Raw genomic sequence first — 26,920 nt, forward strand, 5'->3', positions numbered from 1 at the left:
GAGAGTTGGACCCGGCCCCCCATTCCCAAAGTTGGCAGCTCTGGCCGTTATGCCACACCCTCTTATGCAGGAAACTGTGCCATCTTTGCAGCATGGGTGAGGTTGGCACTCACCTACTTGCTTCGTGAAAGTTGTACTTTTTGCTGTCAGTCATCCCATTTGTGAATGCAAAGGATTATCTGTTGCATTTTTCCGTTTCTGGGTAGCTCTGAATAAACCTCTGGCTGTTGTTGCAGCTGTTGTGCTTACAGGTGTGACTGAAGTCAAGGAAGCGTGCTCAGACAGTGTCCTTAAAATGTTATTGCTAAAGGTTGGATCAAACCTGTGCTGTGAGTTTTCACTTCCTTTTGCTTAAGTAAACAGAACGCTTGAAATAAAGCAGTGCTTAATTTGTAAAAAAAAAAAGTGCCAGGGCCCTTGTCAGGAGGCCTCTGCATCTTGCTCCACCCATGGCCTCTCCCACGCTGTCTATGATAGTAACAGCACAACTACCAACCATCACACTCCTACAAGTGTGACAATTTAGACTCTTTCGTGCCTCCAAAGCTGTAAGAATGGCTTGGGTGGCAGGTAATAGGTATTTTAATGTATATTAAAGTAATTATTTCCAGTTTTTGTGGTCATCTCTAAATTAGCAAGACAGCACCGCCTTGTGGCAGACTGTCACAGTCGCCGGTGTTGATAATTAAGTGCCGGTGCTAAGCACCGGAACCCACCGGCTAAAATGAAGCACTGAAATAAAGTAGCATTATGTCTGAACTCATTTTAACCAATAAAGAACCCTCTCTTAAACAAAAGTTCAGAACATTCCAGAGAGTCTCTTCGAAATGTTTACAAATCTTAAATTGTGAGCTGTACAAATAAACCCCTTCCCTTACACCTCCTAAAAATGAGGAAATGTATGGGACATATTCGCATCCGAAATGCACCGATACTTCAGCTTGGTGGTAGAGTAACTTAGTGTGTGCTTCTAAGATGAGACCAAGCGTTTGAAATATTTGCGAATCATAACAAAGTTCTGACATTGCAGGTGTACCAAATATTCCCTGCGGCGACCTCCACCCCTCCTCTTTGAATATATATGTTCCCATCCTGTTATTCCAGTGTCACAATCTGCAAATCCTGATTCTGTGAACCAACATCTATTGGAACTGCAAATGCAATGCCACCATTTCCTCACACAAGTTCACCTCTGGACAAAAAAGAGTTGAGAATTTCCCCCAAACTTTTTCTACATTTTGTCACACCTTTGGTAACGTTTTCTCTTAATTGAAATGTTTTATATTCATATCAGCATTAATATCAGGGCACAAGTCCTATAAAAAGAAGTGGCGGGACTGACCAAGAAAGACAATATGCAAATGACCTCATGACGTCACGACGTAGTGCTATAAAAGAAATGAAATAGTGCTATTTAAATTATTTGTGTAAATACTGGGACAGACTAACCCCTCTGACAGCCTTCAGTGTCTGCATTTATATACAGGGACAGAACAAAGGCAAACCCATGCCTTAAGTACCTGTGAAGAGAAGGCAAGCTGTGTGCCTTTGTTTCCCTCTGTGGCATTTACATTTAAATGTAAGGTTCCAGGCGGCCCACAGGCAGCATATACAAACAAAAGGAGGCGGGATGGCCCCTTAACTTCGGCCTGGCTGGAGGTGGAAAAAATCCTTCTCACTGCCTGCATGTTGCTGCGGGCAATGGAAAGCAGGCAACGTGCAGGTGCTGCTGAACGGTATACATCTATTACAACGCATTTTTTACCACGCAATACCATCACCACGCATCTTTTACCACGCAAATACTTTTACCACGCATACATTTACAACGCATACTTTTACAACGCATGTACTATTACAACGCATGTATTTTACAACGCATTTTTAATGTAAATGCAGTACAGTGTTTATTTAAAATAATTTAATTATTGTATTTAGGATCACTGAATATTCACTGAATTTTAATTAAATAAATAATAATATATTTAATGTGTAATAATATTTGTTATGTATTTTGGATCACTGAATATTTATAATTATTTAATGTATTTTAATAAATTGATATAAAACCATTAAATTATTAAATACTAGAGTATTAATTTTAATATTAATAATAGTAATTTTAATACTCGAGTATTAATTTTGCTGAAATAACCAATATTTTGAATAATACTTTGTAGTTTTTTTATAGCATTTTTTAATGTAAATGCAGTGTTTTTAAAATTAATTTTAAATAATAATATATTTAATGTATAATAATATTTGTTATGTATTTTGGATCACTGAATATTTATAAATATTTAATTTATTTTAATAAATTGATATAAAATTATTAAATTATTAAATACTAGAGTATACATTTTAATATTAATAATAATATTAATTTTAAATAATTTTAAATAATTATTTAATTTATTTTAATAAATTGATATAACATTATTAAATTATTAAATACTAGAGTATTAATTTTAATTTTAATAATATTATAATAATATTAATAATAATATTAATTTTAATACTCGAGTATTAATTTTGCTGAAATGACCAAAATTTTGAATAATACTTTGTAGTTTTTTTAGCATTTTTTTATGTAAATGCAGTGTTTTTTAAAAATATTTTTGATTTTAATTAAATCAATAATAATATATTTAATGTGTAATATTATTTGTTAAGTATTTTTAAAATTGTAATAATAAATAATATTTGAATTTTTAATGTATGTAGTAATATTTGTTATTTAGGTTAAATTATAAAATATTTTATATTATATTTTAATTAATAGTAATGTATTTAATGTGTAAATTATATTAAGGAGCAATATTATGTTATTCTTTTTACATGTAAATTTTATTAATATAGACATGAATTAATGATTTAAAATTAAATTTGTTTATTTAAAAATATTGAAATATTAATTATTTTGATTTTATTGGTATTATATTTATTTTCATATTAATTTATAATAATTTATATTAAAAATTGAAAATTGTAATTTTAATTTAATTTTAAATTAATGTCTAAAATGTTATCAATTTACTAAAAAATGTAAATAATTATTTATCAATATTTAATGTAAATGTAATGTAAATTTAACATTAATAAATTACTCAAAACCATATTGAAAGTTTTGGTTCCCACGGTTTAACACTGTTTTCTATGGTAAGATTTGTCCTTCATTTATTTCTATGACATTGCATATGGGTCCCGCGATACAGTTATAGGATGATTTAAAGAAGAGGATAGATTGAGAAAAGAAAGGAAAAGAAGCAAGAAAACAGGTAAGGAGACATGATAGTTAATATATAGAAAGTGTAGACAATTAAATATATACAGCATAAATAAATTAATACAAACAACAGAGGCAGAAATGTAATTGAATTTTTTTATTCATAAATATATTTTTATATTAAAGTACTTTTTTTATTATATTTATTACATATTTTATAATTATTTTGCACTACATGTACAATTAATGGAAAAATACAACAAAGAAATAATATTCTTTAAAAAAAGTAGTCCCTTTTTTTTCGTTGTAGGCATTCATGACGTCAAGACGTTAACGTGTGCGTAAGCGGCCATTTTGAAGATCATCGTTGGAGGAAGCAGCAGGAAGCTGATCTGCGTTCAGGTAGGAAACATTTAAAGCTTTATTATACAGTAAAATATTTAAAAAGGGACACATTTATTGTAAGGGAAGTATAAGTTGAGGTTGCTCTTAAAAAAAAGATGTTAACGAACTTATAAATGCATGTCGCTAATCATATATCGAGAATATGTCTAAGTCCGGTTCCATGATGAAATATATCGATATGTATATTTCATTACAAAAAAGGTATATAACATTTTAAACATGTAAAAAGATGTGTACTTTTATGTTACATGTATATGCTTCATATTTATGCTGCATGTATTTTTGTTGAATTGTTTGTTTAAAAAAAGCATTTTTGAATGTTCCGAAATATTATGGCAAATAAAAGAGAGAGTAATTCAAGGTTAATTTATTGTTTAAAAAAGCTTCTATGGAAAAGAATAATTGATTTAATTTTGATTTAGGCAAATGGATTGGGCATTTTGTTAATAATTTTTGAAAACGGAAAAAAAATATAGCAAACTTTGTTGGAATTTGGATGATTTTGGTGATTAAAGTTGGTAGATAGAAAGTTATGTTTCTTCTTCTTGGTTTTATTTTGGACAGCGATTCTGATTGATTCATTTGAGAGATGTAAATATCAGAATGAGATTGAAATTTGCGATTACGTGTCTGTGAACTTTGAATTGATTTAGAATAGTGAATCATTTAAGAAAATATTTGTAAAATATTATGCATCTTAATAATTTTGCAATGCGATAATACTTTACAAGAATATGCAAGCCTTTATTTCAACAGAATAATATGGAGTGCTATGTTTCATAATTATTTTGATAAATGTTATTTCGAAACATTTAAAAAAAATATTTGCAATCGTTAGAAAACATAACGTTTTTGCAAATTATGAAAAAAAATTATTTTTAAATTTCGAAAATATTTGTATCGGATATTTAAAATTAATAATTCATAAAAAATATAAAACAATGTAATTTTTTTTTATCCATTTGCCAAAAAAAAAGGTCGTTGTAGAAGCTTTAATAAAACAATATTTTGAGGTACAGTAAAGCAAAGAAGAGTTTAGAGAATTTATCAATAATGCTTTTTTTACAAATCCAGAATGGTAAAAAAATAATAATAAACTTTTTACAAATTGGTTTCTTCACCAATTAGTAGAAAAAAGTAATTTTTTTATTAAATAAAAGCCAATTTCAAATTTTATGAGGAATTAGTTTTTGGGCAAAGCAGGAAAGTAATGTTATGGAAAAAACTAAAAAGAGAGAATGTTAGCAAGATTTTCCAGGTAATCCAAAGCCACGCACAACGAAAACTGTTGCAATAATGCCAATAGTCGTTCAGACATTTCCTTTGTTTTTTGAGTAATTCGTGAGTTTAGTTTACCTGTAAGAGTTTGAGAAATTCTCATTTCTTGGAAACTTTGCTCCTTCTTCAAAGTTTCCAAAAAAGAGTAGAAATTTGGGTGGTGTTTGCCAATTACATGGTTGAAGGAGTTATGCCATCCCTCTATGGCATTATTTGTTTTAGCCTCTCCCTGTAAGCAACTCGAATAACAGTTCCACCACTCCACATGGAAACGTGGCTTCCTCCTGCGACCCGATCTGCTTAGGTGTCCAATCCATGTGTCTTCCATATAATTTAGAATGGGTGCCAATTGTTCTTCATTTCTTAAATAATAATCTGATTCTATAATGGCAGTGTAGTATTCGTCTACACTTTGAGGAGGGACAAAACAAAGAGCAGTTAATTTTTTTAATTCAACTTGTAGTTTGCTGTTTGATGAATATTCTGTAAAAAGGGGTGTTTTTTGTAATTTACGCCAGAATGCCTGGGAAAAATGGAAAAAACACCCCTGAATTTGGGTATCCGTGTACATTTTGGAGATCACATTGATCATGCTCAATTCAAAATCAATAATTATTTTCCTAGGACTTTGGTGAGTTTTGGATTTAATAACAGACAAAAATTCTGTGTATGTTGCAGAAGTTTTATCAGGCAGCAAACTATATACTAGGGGGATTACACTATTGTTAATTTTAGCATGTATTGTATAAATTTGGGTAAATGGATGGGGTGTGCTTTTAAACGTCCCATCCATTATCCAAATTTCACTGCTTTCCAGTTTTACAAGGTTACGGGGAGTACTAAATATTAATATACGTTTCTGAGGGTTTTCATTGTCATGTAAAAGGAAAGATTCATCAGAAAAAGATATTGTAAGTTCATGAGGTATAACTATGTCAGAAAAGGTATGTGGTGTATTAGTTTGGGTATTACTTGCCTGCTTTTGACGTTGAATTATTCTACGCAAATTATGGATGGTAGGCATATTACTTGCTATATGTGTAGGGACATGTTGAGCAACCTCTCTTAAAATTGTTCCTGTAGATTCATTGGAGGTGCTTGCCATTACTTTCATCTCATTTACTGTTTCTCTTACATCAACCTCCGTTGCAGAGGCAGAGTGGTTATGGTCAGTTGTTCTTACAATAATATCATCAACCGTAACCGCTCTGCCACTGCAACGGGTTGAAATGTAATTCACGCCCCTCCAATGATTCCTTGTTAAACTTATTCTTTCCCTACAATAAATGTACCCTCCATGATTTAATAGTCGGTTTCCTTTTCTGGACATAATAAAATTTGCAGTTGGATGAGTAGACATGTTCTAGAGGGAAAAGAAAAAAAAAGAATTTTAGTGAAATTTTGAGCATTTATAAAAATTATAATTATTTTAAAAAGATTCAGCTTTCATAATGCAGTATTTTGTGAGAAGTATGAATAGTGAGTAATACCTTGAGACAATTTTGCAACTTTAAAAGTGCATTACTTACCCAGGGTTAGAATACTTAGTAAATCATTTTTAGGATTCAAGACTTTCCTAAATGTTGCACTTTCCCAGATTTTGAATAGTATATAATACATATACACTTTTAAGCACTTTAATTACTGAAATACTTACTTGGAGTACTAATAGACATTAATACCCATACACTATCCAGCACTTTCTCTACTGCAGCACTTAACTGGTGTTGGAATAGTAATTAATACCTTTAAACTATCCAGCACTTTCACTACTGCAGCACTTATCTGGAGTTGGAATAGTAATTAATACCCTTACACTATCCAGCACTTTCCCTACTGCAGCACTTACCTGAAGTTGGAATATTAATTAATACCCTTACACTATCCAGCACTTTCCCTACTGCAGCACTTAACTGGTGTTGGAATAGTAATTAATACCCTTACACTATCCAGCACTTTCCCTACTGCAGCACTTAACTGGAGTTGGAATAGTGATTAATACCCTTACAATATCCAGCACTTTCCCTAATGCTGCACTTACCTGGAGTTGGAATAGTAATTAATACCCTTACAATATCCAGCACTTTCCCTAATGCAGCACTTACCTGGAGTTGGAATAGTAATTAATACCCTTACACTATCCAGCACTTTCCCTACTGCAGCAGAAATTAACTGATGTTGGAATAGTAATTAATACCCTTACACTATCTAGCACTTTCCCTACTGCAGCACTTACCTGGAGTTGGAATAGTAATTAATACCCTTACACTATCCAGCACTTTCCCTAATGCAGCACTTACCTGAAATTGGAATAGTAATTAATAACTTTACACTATCCAGCACTTTAACTACAATAGCACTTTATGAATTTATTTACCTTATTGGTAGCTGCTTGTTTTTGTTGAAAAATGTGGTCAGATTGTTCTTTTCTTTGATGTTTTCTTGGGTTGTCGGTTTATATATAGTTTTATGTCTCTAAAATAAGAGAGAGAAATGTTGATTATTATTATTGTGTTTTTTGATTGGTGTTATAAACATTGTGTCTGGTAATTTGAAACAGAAAAGTAATTATTCATTGCAATTGAAAAACTTTTAACTGTACATATGTGAAAAATTGACATGTTTGCACTATCCGGCACTTTCTCTAAGGCAGCACTTACTTGGAGTTGGAATAGTAATTAATACCCTTACACTATCCAGCACTTTCCCTAATGCAGCATTTAACTGGTGTTGGAATAGTATTTAATACCCTTACACTATCCAGCACTTTCTCTAATGCAGCACTTAACTGGTGTTGGAATAATAATTAATACCTTTAAACTATCCAGCACTTTCACTACTGCAGCACTTATCTGGAGTTGGAATAGCAATTAATACCCTTACACTATCCAGCACTTTCTCTACTGCAGCACTTAACTGGTGTTGGAATAGTAATTAATACCCTTACACTATCCAGCACTTTCCCTAATGCAGCACTTAACTGGAGTTGGAATAGTAATTAATACCCTTACACTATCCAGCACTTTCCCTAATGCTGCACTTACCTGGAGTTGGAATAGTAATTAATAACCTTACACTATCTAGCACTTTCCCTACTGCAGCACTTAACTGGTGTTGGAATACTAATTAATACACTTACACTATCCAGCACTTTCTATACTGCAGCACTTAACTGGTGTTGGAATAGTAATTAATACCCTTACACTATCCAGCACTTTCCCTACTGCAGCACTTACCTGGAGTTGGAATAGTAATTAATACCCTTACACTATCCAGCACTTTCCCTAATGCAGCACTTACCTGAAATTGGAATAGTAATTAATAACTTTACACTATCCAGCACTTTAACTACAATAGCACTTTATGAATTTATTTACCTTATTGGTAGCTGCTTGTTTTTGTTGAAAAATGTGGTCAGATTGTTCTTTTCTTTGATGTTTTCTTGGGTTGTCGGTTTATATATAGTTTTATGTCTCTAAAATAAGAGAGAGAAATGTTGATTATTATTATTGTGTTTTTTGATTGGTGTTATAAACATTGTGTCTGGTAATTTGAAATAGAAAAGTAATTATTCATTGCAATTGAAAAACTTTTAACTGTACATATGTGGAAAATTGACATGTTTGCACTATCCGGCACTTTCTCTAATGCAGCACTTACTTGGAGTTGGAATAGTAATTAATACCCTTACACTATCCAGCACTTTCCCTAATGCAGCACTTAACTGGTGTTGGAATAGTAATTAATACCCTTACACTATCCAGCACTTTGTCTAATGCAGCACTTAACTGGTGTTGGAATAGTAATTAATACCTTTAAACTATCCAGCACTTTCACTACTGCAGCACTTATATGGAGTTGGAATAGCAATTAATACCCTTACACTATCCAGCACTTTCTCTACTGCAGCACTTAACTGGTGTTGGAATAGTAATTAATACCCTTACACTATCCAGCACTTTCTCTACTGCAGCACTTAACTGGTGTTGGAATAGTAATTAATACCCTTACACTATCCAGCACTTTCCCTAATGCAGCACTTAACTGGAGTTGGAATAGTAATTAATACCCTTACACTATCCAGCACTTTCCCTAATGCTGCACTTACCTGGAGTTGGAATAGTAATTAATACCCTTACACTATCCAGCACTTTCCCTAATGCAGCACTTACCTGAAATTGGAATAGTAATTAATAACTTTACACTATCCAGCACTTTAACTACAATAGCACTTTATGAATTTATTTACCTTATTGGTAGCTGCTTGTTGTACAAATTTCTCCACGGTACGCATTCCATTGACCCCAAATTTTCGTCCACGCCCCCGGCCTGCCCCTAGCCATGTAGACTGTCTTCTCACGGAACATGGACCAGTCCATGTTGTCCTCCCACACTGAAACATCAGGAGGTCGGGATGCGCCCCAGAGTTGCGCAATGTCACGCTTCGCAACCATGTAACCCAGGGTCGCCCATCTAGTCTGGGCCACAGAGTAATCGGAGGGTTCCCACACATTCAGGAGACATCGACGGGCCTCAGGCCGCAGGTCAACACCAGTCAACTCAGTCATCAACGCAAGCACATCCACCCAATAAGCTGCCACCACAGGACACTCCCAAAGTATGTGCATAAAGGTAGCGCTCATCCCACAGCCACGCTTACACAAGCCATCCGGGGAAAAACCCATCACGACAAGACGCGGACCAGTCACATACACCCGGTGGAGGATCTTAAGTTGCACCAAACGAAGACGGGCGGGAATGGCGACCTCCTTCGGGGAGGAGAGTGCCGATTGCCAGTCCTCGTCATCTAGTTCCAATCCATCACCTACCCACATTTCTCGGAGTCGGACCAACAAATCAGCGCGATTATGAATCAGCTTCTTGTAGATGAGAGAGATGGTGCTGTCGGGCAAATGTCCATCTAGTATACGATCTTCAAGGGGGGAAGACTCGGGCAGGGCCACATCAGGAGTCAGAACCGAGGCCAAGGCATGTCGGACTTGCAGATACCGGAAAAACTCTCTATCACTCAAGTCGTATTCCGCCTTAAGGGCCTGGAATGATTTCACGCGACCATTCACACAAACGTCACCCACTTTACAAATCCCGATCACATCCCAGCGGTCAAAGCCCTTAGAAGACCAGAGACATCCCAAACATTCAGAAGCATAAAGCGGAGTCGCCAGCGTCAGCCGATTCTCCCATCCCAAACTCACATTCGCTGCGCGCCACACGTTGACCGCTGCCCTGGTCGGGCCCACAAGATGGCGCCCGGCCGATCTGGAGTATAGCGCTCTATTAAAGTCCCCTCCCGGCAACTGGAGCTTATCCATCTCAAACGCCGGATCGCGACCCGGCGAGTACATCGCATGGTTAATGGCCGATAGCTGGGCTGCCCAGTAGTACCTCTTGATGTCGGGGAGTGCCATGCCCCCGTCGTACCAAGGGATAGTAAGTTTCGCAAGGGCTATACGTGGACGCCCATCCCAAATCAATTGTCTTTGCAGACTCTCGATTTCTCTGAAATAAGTAGCAGGAACATCGTCGAAAGAATTCTGAAGGGCGTAGAGGAACCGCGGCAAAGACATCATTTTAAAGAGAGCAGCCCTACCCAGAGGAGACAGGGGCAGCTTACGCCAACGGGCCACATCCAGTCGCAATCTAAGAAGCGGGGGGAGGAGATTACGCTCAAACCGGAGGGAGGAATCCCGGGTAATAAAAATCCCTAAATACTTGAAGCCAGACTGGACCACCTGGATAGGGAATCTGGCCGGTAAAGAGGGCAAAACACCCGAAAGAACATACACACAGGACTTAGCCCAATTAATAACAAGGCCCGAGTTAGCACCGAACGAAGTAAGAACATCAAATAAGACGTTCAAAGATTTACGCGGGGATGTCAAATAAAGAAGAATGTCGTCCGCGTAAAGAGAGACGCGGTCCTCAAAGTCCGGTGACCAACGGATCCCTTTGAGGGAGGGTTCCCATCGAAGCCACGCAGCTAACGGTTCCAAGGCCAGCGCGAAAAGCAATGGAGACAGGGGGCAACCCTGACGGGTCCCTCTACCAAGGCTAAAGGGGACAGAAACTCTACCGTTCACCACCACTTGCGCTAAGGGTTCCACATACAACAACTTCACCCATCCAATAAATTCAGGTCCAAAACCAAATTTTTCGAGAGCTGCCCAAAGATAGGGCCACTCAACCATGTCAAAAGCCATCGAGGCGTCCAACGAGGCCAAAATGGCCGGCTCCGTCAGAAGCCCCGCCCTCGCAACAGCGCCGTGAAGACGACGTAGGTTAAGAGCCGTGTTGCGATGCGGGATAAATCCGGACTGATCCGGATGAACCAAGTCGCTAATGACCGTCAGCAGGCGGGTTGCCAGGAGCTTAGCCAGGACCTTAGGTTCAACATTTAACAGGGAAATGGGCCTATAAGACGAACAGAGGTCCCGCGGTTTCCCGTCCTTGGGAATAACGACTATCGTGGCAAGACGCTGGTCATACGGGAGAATACCCCGTTCCCGGGACTCCAAAAACATGGCACGAAGATAGGGCGCTACCTTGTCAGGGCGTAACTTGTACAGCTCAATTGGCAACCCATTCGGGCCCAATGCCTTGCCCGAACGGAGCGAACGAATGGCAGTCGCTATTTCATCCGTAGTAAAAGGGGACTCCAACGAGACACGGTCCAGATCGGAAACACTGGGCAAAGCTATATCGCGCAACAAAAGGCGAGAGTCAGCCACATCTCGTCCAGACACAGGGATATACACCACACGAAAATACTCAGCAAAACGTTCAACTATTCCAACCGGGTCTGTCACTCCGACACCATTTGACGACTGAATCACAGGCACCACACGATTCGCTCTCTCTTTCTTATCCAACCATGCCAACAATTTACCCGCTTTGTCCCCCACATCATACAGACGACCCTGCTTTCCCGGAACATCAGTTTAGCCGCATCCGTGACCAAGGATTTATAAGCAAATTGTTTCAGACCCAGGGCGTGGAGTTTATCAGAGGTGATCTCAGACTCTAAGTCGGCCTCCCTCTCAGCAATCTCTATCTCAAGGTCCACCACCTCCCGATTCCTAGCCTTCTTGGATTCAACAATTAGAGAAAGGGCCTGCCCACGAATCACTGTTTTAAAGGCCTCCCACAGGGACACCGCCGAAGAAACCGACCCCTCGTTGTCCAAAAAGTAGGCATCTAAAGACTTAGTCAAAAGGTTCCGGGTCTCAGGGGAGGCAATATACCAGGGGTTAATTGGAGCCACTCGGCCCACCGCCTCCACCCCCAACTCAAAACAAAGCCAGAGCGGAGAATGATCGGAGATGCCCCGGGGGAGGTGTCTGATCTCACGCACCGCCGGCGTCTGCGCCGCGGGCATCAGGAAATAATCCAGTCTAGACAGACTCCCGTGGGCCCCCGAATGGAAAGTATATTGAAGCTGGGTAGGATGCAGGAGCCTCCAGCAATCCACCAAACCAAACGTATCCAAAAACCCACCTAACCACTGTTGGGCTAAAGGAGTATCCCTAGGGGGGTAGCGATCTTGCAGACCGGAGAACACAGAATTAAAATCGCCTGCAAGAAAAAGAGTACTATCAGGAAGGTCCAACAACACACGGCCCAAATCGGCAAAGGTAGAAGTCTGTAGGCCGGGGGGCACATAAACAGTAAACAAGGAGAGGGTACGACCTTCATAGCGACCCACTAGGACAGCATAACGCCCCCGATCATCAAGGATCACATCATCAATAGCTAGGGGGAGGGAAGCCCGAACAAGGATACCCACTCCCCTGGAACCCGTGGTAAACCCCGAATGTGCAGCAAGGCGATACCCCCACCTATTCATCGCACGACAAGTATTGCCCACCAAATGAGTTTCCTGCAAGAAAACAATATCGGGAGATAAACGGTGTAGACATTTGAACACCACACTCCGCTTAATGCGATCTCCCAGACCATTAACATTCCACGAAACCAGCCTCAACCCGCTACCCCCATCCCACACAGCAACCCCGAAACCCCCCCGCAATGAGCATGACATAAAAAGGAGCAGAAGCCAGATTAATTCGCCTTGAAAACATAACACAAAAACATCGAACATCCCAACCACCCACCCCCCAACAATCAAGAAAACACCCCCCACCCTTGCAAAATGCTAAATAGCCACCCCAACATGCAGTGTGCCTGTCGCCCATGAACCCCCATTCTACAAAAAGAACCCCGGAGGAGGAAAGGCTCCGGCCCACCCGCCACCCCGAGTAAGACAGAAAATGAGGAGAATACACAAACAGCAGAGGCACTGAGGCATCAAATCCCTGAAGAGTTTACTCTATTCGAGGGCCCAGGCGTAGGCGGATTGTTCAGCTTTCCACACCACCCTCAGCACCACCCGGGTGGGCGGCGGACTCAGTCTCAGGAGATCGATCAGGCAGAGAGTCCATCCAGTCATTTACAGAATCTGGCCGATCAAAGAAGAAGGTTCGGTCGTTGTACTCAACGCGCAGCCTGGTAGGAAAAAGCATGGCGTAGCGAAGCCCCATGTCTCGGAGACGTTTCTTAACATCACGGAAGCCCATACGCTGTCTCTGGACCTGTTGAGAAAAGTCCGGATAGAAGTTCACCGTGGCGTTCTCAAAGGCCACCGGGCCCTTCACACGTGATGCTTGCAGGATAGCGTCCCGATCCCTATAATGGAAGAGTTTCGCAACAATAGGCCTCGGCGGGGCACCTGGTTTACCCTTGCCCCCCGGAACACGATGGGCACGTTCCACAGCGAAAAACTTCGTCAGACCAGACGGAGAGAGGTGGTTCTGGATCAAATCCTCAACAAGGAGATCAACAGAGTGAGGTTCTGGATTCTCCGGAACTCCGACCACTCGTACATTACAGCGACGTGCCCTGTTCTCAAAGTCCTCCAAGCGCCGGGTCATGAAGTCGTTCACCCTGCGAAGGTTGCCGACCTCCGTCTGTATCTCCGAAACGTCCTCCGTGAGACTGGATGACTTAAGATCCAGTGACTTCACCTTCTCATTGGTTTTCGACAGGTCAGCACGAATCAAGTTGACCTCGATGGCCACGGTGTCGATTTTATGGGCCAAAGCTTCATATTGTTGGCCTATCGACTCCTTCATAGCAGAAATGGCGCCCATGATGTCCTGCAAAGAAGGCTCCGTTGACGCGTCCACAGTGAGATCAGCATTACTGGCTCCGGGCAGGGCGGCTCCGGGGGACCCCTTGGAATGGGTGTAGCGGTCTATCACGTTAGACTGGACCGGGCCCCCACGCAGGGGCGTCTTGGTCTTCCGAGTCTCTCGGTCCCCTCTGCCCGCCATATCAGAACTGCGTCACCAGGTAATTGACCAGGCTGGATGGAGTGGCCACAGGAAAGTAGGGCCTCGGGACCAAAGAACCGCAGCTAGGGCACCACTAGTAGAAGGGCCAACAGACAGGAGAATAAGCTAGCCAAAGGCCCGGCAGCCGTTCCGTGCCCCGACTGCAGCCCAGGCCAGGCTCCTCTGCCAGATGTCTCAGTCTGAGGCAGAAACGAAACCGAAACTTAAGAGGGGGACCCACAGGTCGAATCCCCCTGCCGTTGTTGTTCAACTTCAAGACGGCCACTGAGCATCACCCAGTCCCGGGCGTACCTCGAGAGTGGAGCCCGAAAGTTCAAACAGACGTAACTCCGGAACCCCGGGTCCAAATCGAATTCCAAAAAGTCCAGGGCAATCAGCCCAGTGTCCTCTATACAAATCCTCGTAAAAAGTCAGGATAAGTTCAGGATATCATGCCGGAAGTGGCGGGGGTCCGGGGAGCGCTGTGCTCACGCGGCCATCTCGGATGCCCGCCAAGCTCCTCCTCCTATTATTGTGTTTTTTGATTGGTGTTATAAACATTGTGTCTGGTAATTTGAAACAGAAAAGTAATTATTCATTGCAATTGAAAAACTTTTAACTGTACATATGTGAAAAATGGACATGTTTGCACTATCCGGCACTTTCTCTAATGCAGCACTTACTTGGAGTTGGAATAGTAATTAATACCCTTACACTATCCAGCACTTTCCCTAATGCAGCATTTAACTGGTGTTGGAATAGTAATTAATACCCTTACACTATCCAGCACTTTCTCTAATGCAGCCCTTAACTGGTGTTGGAATAGTAATTAATACCTTTAAACTATCCAGCACTTTCACTACTGCAGCACTTATCTGGAGTTGGAATAGCAATTAATACCCTTAAACTATCCAGCACTTTCTCTACTGCAGCACTTAACTGGTGTTGGAATAGTAATTAATACCCTTACACTATCCAGCACTTTCTCTACTGCAGCACTTAACTGGTGTTGGAATAGTAATTAATACCCTTACACTATCCAGCACTTTCCCTAATGCAGCACTTAACTGGAGTTGGAATAGTAATTAATACCCTTACACTATCCAGCACTTTCCCTAATGCTGCACTTACCTGGAGTTGGAATAGTAATTAATACCCTTACACTATCCAGCACTTTCCCTACTGCAGCACTTAACTGGTGTTGGAATAGTAATTAATACCCTTACACTATCCAGCACTTTCTCTACTGCAGCACTTACCTGGAGTTGGAATATTAATTAATACCCTTACACTATCCAGCACTTTCCCTACTGCAGCACTTACCTGGAGTTGGAATAGTAATTAATACCCTTACACTATCCAGCACTTTCCCTAATGCAGCACTTACCTGAAATTGGAATAGTAATTAATAACTTTACACTATCCAGCACTTTAACTATAATAGCACTTTATGAATTTATTTACCTTATTGGTAGCTGCTTGTTTTTGTTGAAAAATGTGGTCAGATTGTTCTTTTGTTTGATGTTTTCTTGGGTTGTCGGTTTATATATAGTTTTATGTCTCTAAAATAAAAGAGAGAAATGTTGATTATTATTATTGTGTTTTTTGATTGATGTTATAAACATTGTGTCTGGTAATTTGATACAGAAAAGTAATTATTCATTGCAATTGAAAAACTTTTAACTGTACATATGTGGAAAATTGACATGTTTGCACTATCCGGCACTTTCTCTAATGCAGCACTTACTTGGAGTTGGAATAGTAATTAATACCCTTACACTATCCAGCACTTTCCCTAATGCAGCACTTAAATGGTGTTGGAATAGTAATTAATACCCTTACACTATCCAGCACTTTCTCTACTACAGCACTTAACTGGTGTTGGAATAGTAATTAATACCATTAATCTATCCAGCACTTTCACTACTGCAGCACTTATCTGGAGTTGGAATAGTAATTAATACCCTTACACTATCCAGCACTTTCTCTACTGCAGCACTTAACTGGTGTTGGAATAGTAATTAATACCCTTACACTATCCAGCACTTTCCCTAATGCAGCACTTACCTGAAATTGGAATAGTAATTAATAACTTTACACTATCCAGCACTTTAACTATAATAGCACTTTATGAATTTATTTACCTTATTGGTAGCTGCTTGTTTTTGTTGAAAAATGTGGTCAGATTGTTCTTTTGTTTGATGTTTTCTTGGGTTGTCGGTTTATATATAGTTTTATGTCTCTAAAATAAAAGAGAGAAATGTTGATTATTATTATTGTGTTTTTTGATTGATGTTATAAACATTTTGTCTGGTAATTTGAAACAGAAAAGTAATTATTCATTGCAATTGAAAAACATTTAACTGTACATATGTGGAAAATTGACATGTTTGCACTATCCGGCACTTTCTCTAATGCAGCACTTACTTGGAGTTGGAATAGTAATTAATACCCTTACACTATCCAGCACTTTCCCTAATGCAGCACTTAAATGGTGTTGGAATAGTAATTAATACCCTTACACTATCCAGCACTTTCTCTACTACAGCACTTAACTGGTGTTGGAATAGTAATTATTACCATTAATCTATCCAGCACTTTCTCTAATGCAGCACTTAACTGGTGTTGGAATAGTAATTAATACCTTTAAACTATCCAGCACTTTCACTACTGCAGCACTTATCTGGAGTTGGAATAGTAATTAATACCCTTACACTATCCAGCACTTTCCCTCCTGCAGCACTTATCTGGAGTTGGAATAGTAATTAATACACTTACACTATCCAGCACTTTCCCTACTGCAGCACTTATCTGGAGTTGGAATAGTAATTAATACCCTTACACTATCCAGCACTTTCTCTACTGCAGCACTTACCTGGAGTTGGAATAGTAATTAATACCCTTACAATATCCAGCACTTTCCCTAATGCAGCACTTACCTGAAATTGGAATAGTAATTAATAACTTTACACTATCCAGCACTTTAACTACAATAGCACTTTATGAATGTATTTACCTTATTGGTAGCTGCTTGTTTTTGTTGAAAAATGTGGTCAGATTGTTCTTTTGTTTGTTGTTTTCTTTGGTTGGCAGGAATATATATAGTTCGCTTTCTCTAAAATAAGTGAGAGAAATGTTGATTATTATTGTGTTTATTGATTGGTGATATAAACATTGTGTCTGTTACTCTCAAATATAAAACACTACTACAATACCCACTATACTCACACATTTACACTACCCTCAACTCTAAAACACTTCTACGATACCTACACTATTCCTACTGTCCGCGCTATATAAAAACGTATAAAGTAAATAAAAAAATAAATCAAATCTATTCTCCCTTTCAACAGCTGTCAACGTCTAGCAGGTACAGCAGAGGTAGCAGCAGTGAAAGCTTCCCTCACGCATAGGACAGGTACAGCACAGGCAGCAGCAGTGCAAGCTTCCGTCTCACATGGAGCAGGTACAGCACAGGGAGGAGAAGGGCAAGCTTCCCTCCCACACGGAGCAGGTACAGCACAGGTAGCAGCAGTACAAGCTTCCCTCATACACGGAGCAGGTACAGCACAGGGAGGAGCAATGCAAGCGTCCCTCACAAACAGAGCAGATACAGCACAGACAGAAGTAGTGCAAGCTTCCAACACACATAGAATAGGTACAGTACAGCCAGCAACAGTGTAAGCTTCCCTCACGCATGGAGCAGGTACAGCACAGGCAGCAGCAGTGCAAGCTTCCAACACACATAGAATAGGTACAGCACAGGCAGCAACAGTGCAAGCTTCCCTCGCGCATGGAGCAGGTACAGCACAGGCAGCAGCAATGCAAGCTTCTAACACACATAGAATAAGTACAGCACAGGCAGCAACAGTGCAAGCTTCCCTCACGTATGGAGCAGGTACAGCACAGGCAGCAGAAGTGCAAGCTTCCCTAACACACGGAGCAGGTACAGCACAGGGAACAGCAGTGGAAGCTTCTCTCACACATAGAACAGGTACAGCATAGGCAATAGCAGTGCAAGCATCACTCACACACAAAACAAGTACAACACAGGCAGTACCTACACTATTCCTAGATTTACACTAATTTAAACCTTAATATACTATTTAGTTATGCATAATATTATTACCATGTATACCATTATCACCCTAATTCTATCATTAACTCGAAAACACTACTATCCACTAGTATCCATAATACTGTCTACTCGAATTTAATTAAACGTTAATAAAATAATATATATTTTCTTTTACCTTATAAGGTGATGACCTTGAAATTCTCGATGTTTGTAAAAAGTAGTATTTTTTGTCAAATAATTTCACCTGATTAAAATTTGAAAAATATCTTTATTAATAATTTTATTTGCGTTTCACAAGATTCGAAGTTATATATAAAAATATTTCATTTTTACCTGGAAATTTTTAAAGCACAGTTTGGTAGCTATAGTTCTTTGCGCAAATGTTTTCAATTGTTCGTCTATTGGAAAAAAAAGGTTCAGAAAAAATATTTAACCTCAAAATATTATTATTAATTTTTAGTGACTTATTTAAATATTTCTTGGGATTGTTTTATATCGCTTTCTTAAATATCCTGTTATTTTAAAAATAATAAATAATATATTTATTAAAATATACGTTTTTATTGATAATATATATATATATATAAACATTTTTATTTTGGGGTTATATCAATATTTAATTATATGAAAATGTCGTTATTTATTTTATTTACTTACTTATAAATCGCAAAATTATACTCCAGAGATTTGTTTTCTCTTTTGAAGAGGTGATAAGGTCAGAGAGTCAGGTTTGGCGTCTGCTCACTCTGGTAGTTGCGGATCAACTGGTCATAAAATGGTGTCTGTCTCGTATTTATATGTTTAGGGTTAATGTTTCTGTTTTTTTACATAGACACAGCGCTGTAATGTAAAATTTAAAAGTAATCTTTTTCTGTGTAAACATATAGTTTTTAATTTTATTAAAAGAAACGTAAATCGGGTTATTCGTGCCGTTTTGGCATCCATTTTGTGAGTAGTGTTATGAATTTATTGTCATTGAAATTGTTGTAGGACTAATCTTTGATTTACTAACTTAAAATGGCGATTGCTTTTCAAAACGTAAATAATTAAATATGTTGACTTTATTATAATTCTTTTTCATAAGTCGAAATATTTAAATAAGCAATTTATTTAATTTACTTCTGCATGCGTTGTTTTGGTAATAAAATATATGCTTTTGTTGAAATAAGTATTACAATGTATTAAGTTTTTAAATACTCGAGTATTAATTTTTACACTCGACTATAAATTTTGGTAAAATAATCAATAATTTCATTAATACGTTGTAGTTTTTTTAATTTAATTTATTTTAAAAAATTGATATAAAATTTTTAAATACTCGAGTATTAATTTTAATACTCAAGTATTAATCTTCCTGAAATAACCAATTTTTTGATTAATACGTTGTAGTTTTTTTATCATTTTTTAAAACACTTACCCACCCAAACCCCCTATTTTCCCTGTATCCCGTTCCATAATTTTTTTTACAAAATATAATTAAAATTTAAAATTGTAAATGTAACTGTAAATTTAAAAATTGTAATTTTAGATTATTGATTATTTATACTTCTTTAATTTTTTTAAAAAAAATGAAACAAATTATTAAATTAAATACTATCAAAATTATTAAATACTCGAGTATTAATTTTAATACTCGAGTATTAATTTTGTTAAAATAACAACTATTTTGATTAATCCGTTGTCGTTTTTTTAACATTTTTTAAAACACTTCCCCACCCAAAACCCCTATTTTCCCTGTATCCCGTTCCAGTGTTTATTGTACAAAAAAAAATAATATAATTATATTCCATTTGCGTTGTAATTGTATGCGTATTAATCGTATTCGTTGTAATAGTACATTTCTATTTATTATACAATATTGCGTTGTAATGGTACTCGTGGTAATAGCATGCGTTGTAATAGTATTTGCGTGCTAAAAAATGCGTGGTAAAAGTATGCGTGGTAAAAGTATGCGTGGTAACATCATATATCCCTGCTGAACGCGTCCCGGTGTCTGAAAATTACACTGGGACAAGTTCAGCATATTTCTGTGGGGCCAAACTTATTGGCATGGGGGACGGTGTTCACCCTGTGAAAAGAATGATGGGACGCCATGTACCTGCGTGTACCCAGGGCCGGACTGGGAAGCAAAACCGGCCCCCGGCAAAGTGCCCGGCCGGCCCCCCCTCGCCACTCGGGGGGATTGGGAGTGCCGCCGAGCTCTTTGACGGGGCCGGTTTTCAGCCGATTTTGTTACAGTGCCGATTTTGCAGCTATGCTGCAAAAACGGCCCTGTAACAAAAACTGGCCCCAGAACCAGCCCCCACCCGCGCGGCGCACTGGGGGATTGCCCGGTGCCCGCTATGGCCAGTCCGGTCTTGCGTGTACCCCCAACTCGAGCCTTGATTTACATGTAACACACAAATGTACTGAGTGTGTATTTATTTTCACGTTCAAAATAACCATAGCTAGAGCGGCCTGTATTTTAACCCCTTCGGTGCTGATGACGGCTCCCGGTCGTCATCAGTTACGGTGGGCGTGTGCTGATGACGGCCGGGAGCCGTCATGACCACGCCCGCGATCGGAATGTCCCGCAAAGGCGGGGAATTCCGGCCGCAGCCAGGGGGTTAAAGATAACTAATGCTTGGTGTCTGTCTTGTTATCCTAACAGGTCTTTTTATTCCAAACGAAGCCGACTCCACGTATATAATCTCAAAGCGCCCTTGGTTTTCCGTTCTCATTTGAAACGTTTTCCTTTGCACAATCCTTGTAGAATGTATTAACGAGTCGTTGCTAAACTCCTGCAGAGTACAGCTTGGTCCAATGTATCTCATTATGTTGCAGATAACTGTAAGTTTGAAGGATGTTTAGAGTAGCCTCATTCTCTAGTAGCTTGAGAAAATATCAAGTTTATATTATCCGTATGCGCTTTAACCTCATTGGTATGGGAACGATGTGTATGTGTATCAAATGTTCAAATTGCTTGATTGAAGCTAAATGCAATGTAGGCGACAACTCGGAAGATTCTTTTGAAACTTTTTTGACCGACTCTCAATGAGAAATACTCTTTCCTGACTTACTAGCAGATCCTTTCCCCCAATTTAGCAGAGTTGGGTGCACTCTCTATGGGAGAAATGATTTTACCTGACTTTCCTTATGAGACAACTTTATAATAGTTTGTCTTTGCTTTTATGACATTGAATTGCTTTGAACTATACATTGACTAATGCATTCATGTACTGATTATTGATTAATAACCAATTTGATGATTTGAATTTGTAACTTTGTTAATCCTCTAATAAACCATTATGGTTTGAAACGTAACTCTTTGTCTTCCTTGTGGAGTCCAATGTGCTTCAGGTTCCTGAATTTGATATTTAGGGGGTCATTAGGATGACGGGCGGACTTAGTCCACCCGCAATCCTATCGGGACTCGGGACCGCCCGCCATAAGGGCGGGGGTCCCGTTGGTGGTATTAGGATGCGGCTGCCACAGTGGCGGCCGCATCCTGCATTTATAATATTGTGGCAGGCGGTGCTCTCTGCACCGCCCGCCACAATGCCATAAATGCATGTATGCATTTGCATACACAATGCGGCAGGCACCGCGCGGTGCCTACCGCATTGTATATGCAAATGCAGGGGGGTACCACAGATACCCCCCGTGTGCACCCCCCACCCCTCCTTCACCTTGGGGGCCCGCAAAGTGAAGACCGTATGCCTTTTGCCACCACGGAAAGGCATTGAAAAATGCCCATCATAATATGGCTGGCGGTGTCTGATAGACACCGCCACCATATTATTCCTTTTCCGCCCCGGCCGCAAGGCGACCGGGGCGGATAAGTGGCGACGGTCTTTCCATCCGCCGAGGTCCCCCCGCCATTCTAATATTGCGGGGGGGGAAACGAGTGTGGATGTCGGGCGGTCCTGGCGGGGGCAATCCGCCCGACATCGTAATGGGCCCCTATGTCTCAGTCTGAACTGAAGATTAACTGGAGAACTCTTCATGAGTCTAAATTTGCACCAGAATTTGCATGTAGCAAATCACTCTATCTTCTGCATCATTCCAAGGCGTGTCACTGTGGTCCAGGGGATGAGTGTCTGCTCCCTCAGTAGTCTTCTAAAACGGGATGTAAATAACAAAATGCAGAACCTTAAAGGGCAGGTGCTGCTTTAAAAAATACTTGCCCTTTGGGAATGCAAATTCAGGGATGCAGGTCTCCTGTCCCTTGCAGGCCTCCATCTTTGCCTCAGAGGGAATTGCAAATTGTAACCAGCCTAATTAATATTCATTAGGTAGGTTGTTCAGCTGCCCCCTTTGAATGCATAATTAGCAATGCGAACTATTTGTAAATAGGTTGTATTGCAAATTGATAGTCATTCCTAAAGCATTAAGTTGGCAATTGGTACGTCCTGATCAGTGAACGGATGTATGTACCTCTGGCTCAGTGACCCTGGTAGGGGTGTTTGAAGGGTGTAAATCTACTCTATAAAAGCAACATTATTCTACACTGACTCAAAAAAATCCACTCCAGCAGATGCCAGCTCAGAATAACAAACATTTTGCACTGGGTTTGTGTCACAAGCCTGCACAAAATGTTTTTGTTAGTTTACTTTCAAGTGTAAAACTGTTTTGGCTCCGGAATGTTCCCTCGAAAGTAACGCAAAGCAGAGCGTAGTGCGGCTTTGCTTCACTCTGTGTCAAGGGGGCATTCCATGGGTGGTACATGGGCATTCCCACGCAGATACCCATGTTTTTTGACGCAAACCCCAATCTACTAATAGTAGCAGACAGGGTTTTGCGGCAAAGAATAGCCCCATTTTGAAGCAGGCGTTAAAACAGAATTCATATTTTTAAAATGAATAATTACCTTTAAAAAATATAATTACATTAATCTTTTATACTTTATACTTTAATAAACATCTTAAATTAATTGTACAAAGGGATTTTAACTATCATGTACACAAATTGATTAAATATTAATGTGCTAGTGTAGGCGAGTTATTTTTACATTTCATTAAAAAAAATATTCATAAAATAAAATAATGTATTTTAATTATTAAAATATTTAAGAAAGATTTACTTTGTGTTAATGTACTGTAACATTTTATTATATTATTTCTAGGTAAGTAATACTTATTTTAAATTAATCTGCAATTACATTTTGCTTTCAATTATTAGTTATATAGTTTTTAATAAATAAACTATTATTACTGTTTTCATTAGTGAGCCTTACACAGCTTCCTAAGCAAACTACTGGACAAGTTTGTGAATTCCCTTAAGTAGTAAACCTGCATCTGTTTGTAGTTTTAATACTGGTGAAAAGGTTTGACTTTTCTTGGTGAATCGGGTCTCGAGACACTACAGAAAGGCATCTCTTTTCCAGAGACAATTGGTTCGTCTACTATTCTAAAAAATGTGGAAGCAATGCTCAAAGGTGTCTGGCCATATATTCTAACAATGACTAAGATGTGACCTACTAATGAAACCGTGGTCACAAGGTATTATGTGTCACAAGTGACATATGACCCTGGTAGGGTCAGACTGGGACAGAAAATATGCCCGGGCACCAAAATAAAAGTGGCCCCGTTAGAGGATTACATGGCTGACAAATGGAACTATGTTTGTAAATTATGGCGGGTTTGAACAAGTAAAGACACGCTGTGTAAGTGTTTTGCAAGATATGGGAGACTTCTGGATTTGAGCTTGCTGGTGGCAATCTTTGTTTTAATATCAGGGAAATCAACAGTAACACAGGCCCTACAAACCATAAAACCAGCCCGCAAACAGCCAAAAGAGAGGCACCCACACTGTCCTGCCACACTGCCTGCCAGGCACTCTCTGTTTGCCCTATAGGTAGAGAAGGGCGAGCCACTGAAAGCTTGGCCCAGCTTCAAGCCTGAAGCCTGGCTCTGTTTGAGGTCCTGTCGGAACCTTAATCCCAAAACGAGACTACTTTTCATGTGACTTCTGCCTGCCACCCTCTACCTAGGACAGAATGTGGCTTAAAAGTTTATTCGTGCCTCCTTCATCACATAAAATGTTGGACACTTTTGAAGTTTTAGTTAAAAAGGATTTACAGAACATCAATTTCAAAGCTCTTAAAACCACAAATTTGTCCAGATCAGATCAATATACATTAAAAAATGTGGCTATTAATTTGATTCTGATGTTTCAAAAAGCCGATAAAGGTGGCACATTAGCGATCAATGGACAAGTCATACTACAACGAAAAAGTTTGAGATCTTGTATCGGATGAATCAATATACATCAAACTCAATCAGGATCCGACTAATGAAATCATGGATACCTTGCATAAGATCTTGGACAAAGCAATTGATATGAATTGGATAAGCCAAAAAACGAAGGCCTTTTTGATTACACCATTACCTCGCCGTCCCAAATTATATATGTTACCAAAAATACATAACGCCATTGGGAAAATATGTCAATAATTTTTTACAACCAATTGTACAGAGCTGGCAATCATACATAAAAGACACCACGGTTAATTTACCCAAGGAAAACTTGGATGATTGGATTTTATGTACCATTGACGTGACATCGTTATATACATCCATTCCTTTTGTCTGAAGGCATGGAAGCAGTGGAAAGGGCCCTTCTAAATCAAACTGCATTGAAAGTGAACAAAGTTTTCTATTAGGAATATTACAATGTTAGCACAGCTACTTTGAATGGTAACATTAGTTGTTTCTTCAAATAAGTGGAACAACTATGGGGTTTGGTGGAGCCCCAGTTTATGCGAACATCTTCATGTCTAAGTTTGAATCAGAACATATTTTCCTCGATGAAGATTTGAACAAACATTTGGTTTGCTACTTTCAGTTGCTTGCTAATTCAATGGTTATTGCAGAATTTTAAACTAATTTGCAAAGGAATGACCCAATTGAACAACGAAATTAAGCAAAGCGATCTGGGCGTCAATGTTGAACAGCTCTAGCTTCCTTTCTTACGGCCAGCTTTGTTTGCTTTAATAGTGTGCATTCTTCCACTGATGACCAGAACTCTGATTGATCACTCCTTTAGAAGTAGAGGGTGGAGTTTAGGTTTAATGCCATCAAGGGCAGCAGCTCTTCTAATCAGCGCATCCATACTGGTGCCTCAACCAACAATAGCATTTGAGCACTTTAAGCTCTGATTTGACAATGTTTAAGATCACGTGGTGCTGTGAGAAGAATTGAATGTCCATGGGTTGTGCAGGAATTGTAAATGCAATGTAGATGTAATAATGTGTAAAATATGTTGTAGTGTAAACCATGTTTAGAAACTAAGGGGGGCGGTGAGATGTTTCAGCTTTGTCTACCAATTGGATCTTAAAATACATGACTACTATGTGTAATTGATTTTGAACAGCGTAAAGTCCAAGGCATAGAAATATCCTGAATACGCCATCACTCTGTCCTCTGATTTAGATACTTCAGAATTTAAGCTTTTGTCATTTAAGTTCGATCATAGATCGAGGTCTTATCATTAAAATCTGGTACAGAGAGGCTGGGACCTTGGCGCCTCCCCTGTTCCTTTATGGACCCTCGTACTTGCTTTGCTTGGGAACTGTGCAATTATGAAGTTATTCCTGTAGAGCGATTTCCTGTCACTGGAGTATATCTGGTTTCAAAACCAGAGTTGGATGTTTTGCGTGGCTTTCTAGCCTAATGTTGCTCACCATGGTCAAAAGTTAAGGCTGTCCACTTTCAGCTATGCTAGTCCCTCCTAAGTTGCTAATGTTGTTTTCAGAATTGTCTGATAGAGGAATGCGATGTCCCAAGACCAGTTAGGAGATGGGCATGCTCTTCGCTGGCACATCCCTGGAATTAATCTTGTAGAACAGCATTCAGAGTTCATTTCTAGTTTGTGATCTCATCTGCTGACACCACTGGGACTCTGATATCTGGTGTTTAAGGAACCCTCATTTTATCATTTCACAGTTGAATGGTCAGTCTTGTGCAAAAAGATGACCTATTCCTTTCTCATTCACTTGGTTATCTTGAAGCATTATCAAGGTTTCCATTGAATCCTATGTAGGTGTCGATGTGGCTGTCAGTATTGAGGTTAATTTTCAGTGGAAGCATGGCTCCTTGAAGGTTTATGGTGTCATATTTTAGGGTCACCAACTGGACAAAGTGAATTGTTTCCTGGACGAATTCCCTTCTGTAGGCTGTTTCATGTGGGATCCTCTACTTGTTACATTTGGCTTCATGTGTGTTACCGCTGAGATTCTCTTCTTCTTGTAGTTGTGCCCCATGCAGGTGCACCTGGTTCTTCCTCAGAACTTTTGCTGTAAAGTTTGTCCCAATTGCAAATAAGAATAGGACCATATGGTCTTCGTATTATCATTATTATTATTATTACTAATATTACTATCAGTATTATGATTACTTTTATTATTATTATTTTATTAATATTATTTTATTATTACTATCATTTTATTATCATTTTTTATTATTATTATTATTTTATTATTATTGTTTTATAATTATTGTATTAGTATTTTATTATTATTATTTTATTATTAATTTTTTATCATTATTTTAATATTATTATTTTGTTATTTTTTTAGTATTTTATTATTTTATTGCTATTTTA

The sequence above is a fragment of the Lissotriton helveticus genome, chromosome 12 (genome assembly GCF_964261635.1).
Source record: "Lissotriton helveticus chromosome 12, aLisHel1.1, whole genome shotgun sequence".
NCBI classification, from domain to species: domain Eukaryota; kingdom Metazoa; phylum Chordata; class Amphibia; order Caudata; family Salamandridae; genus Lissotriton; species Lissotriton helveticus.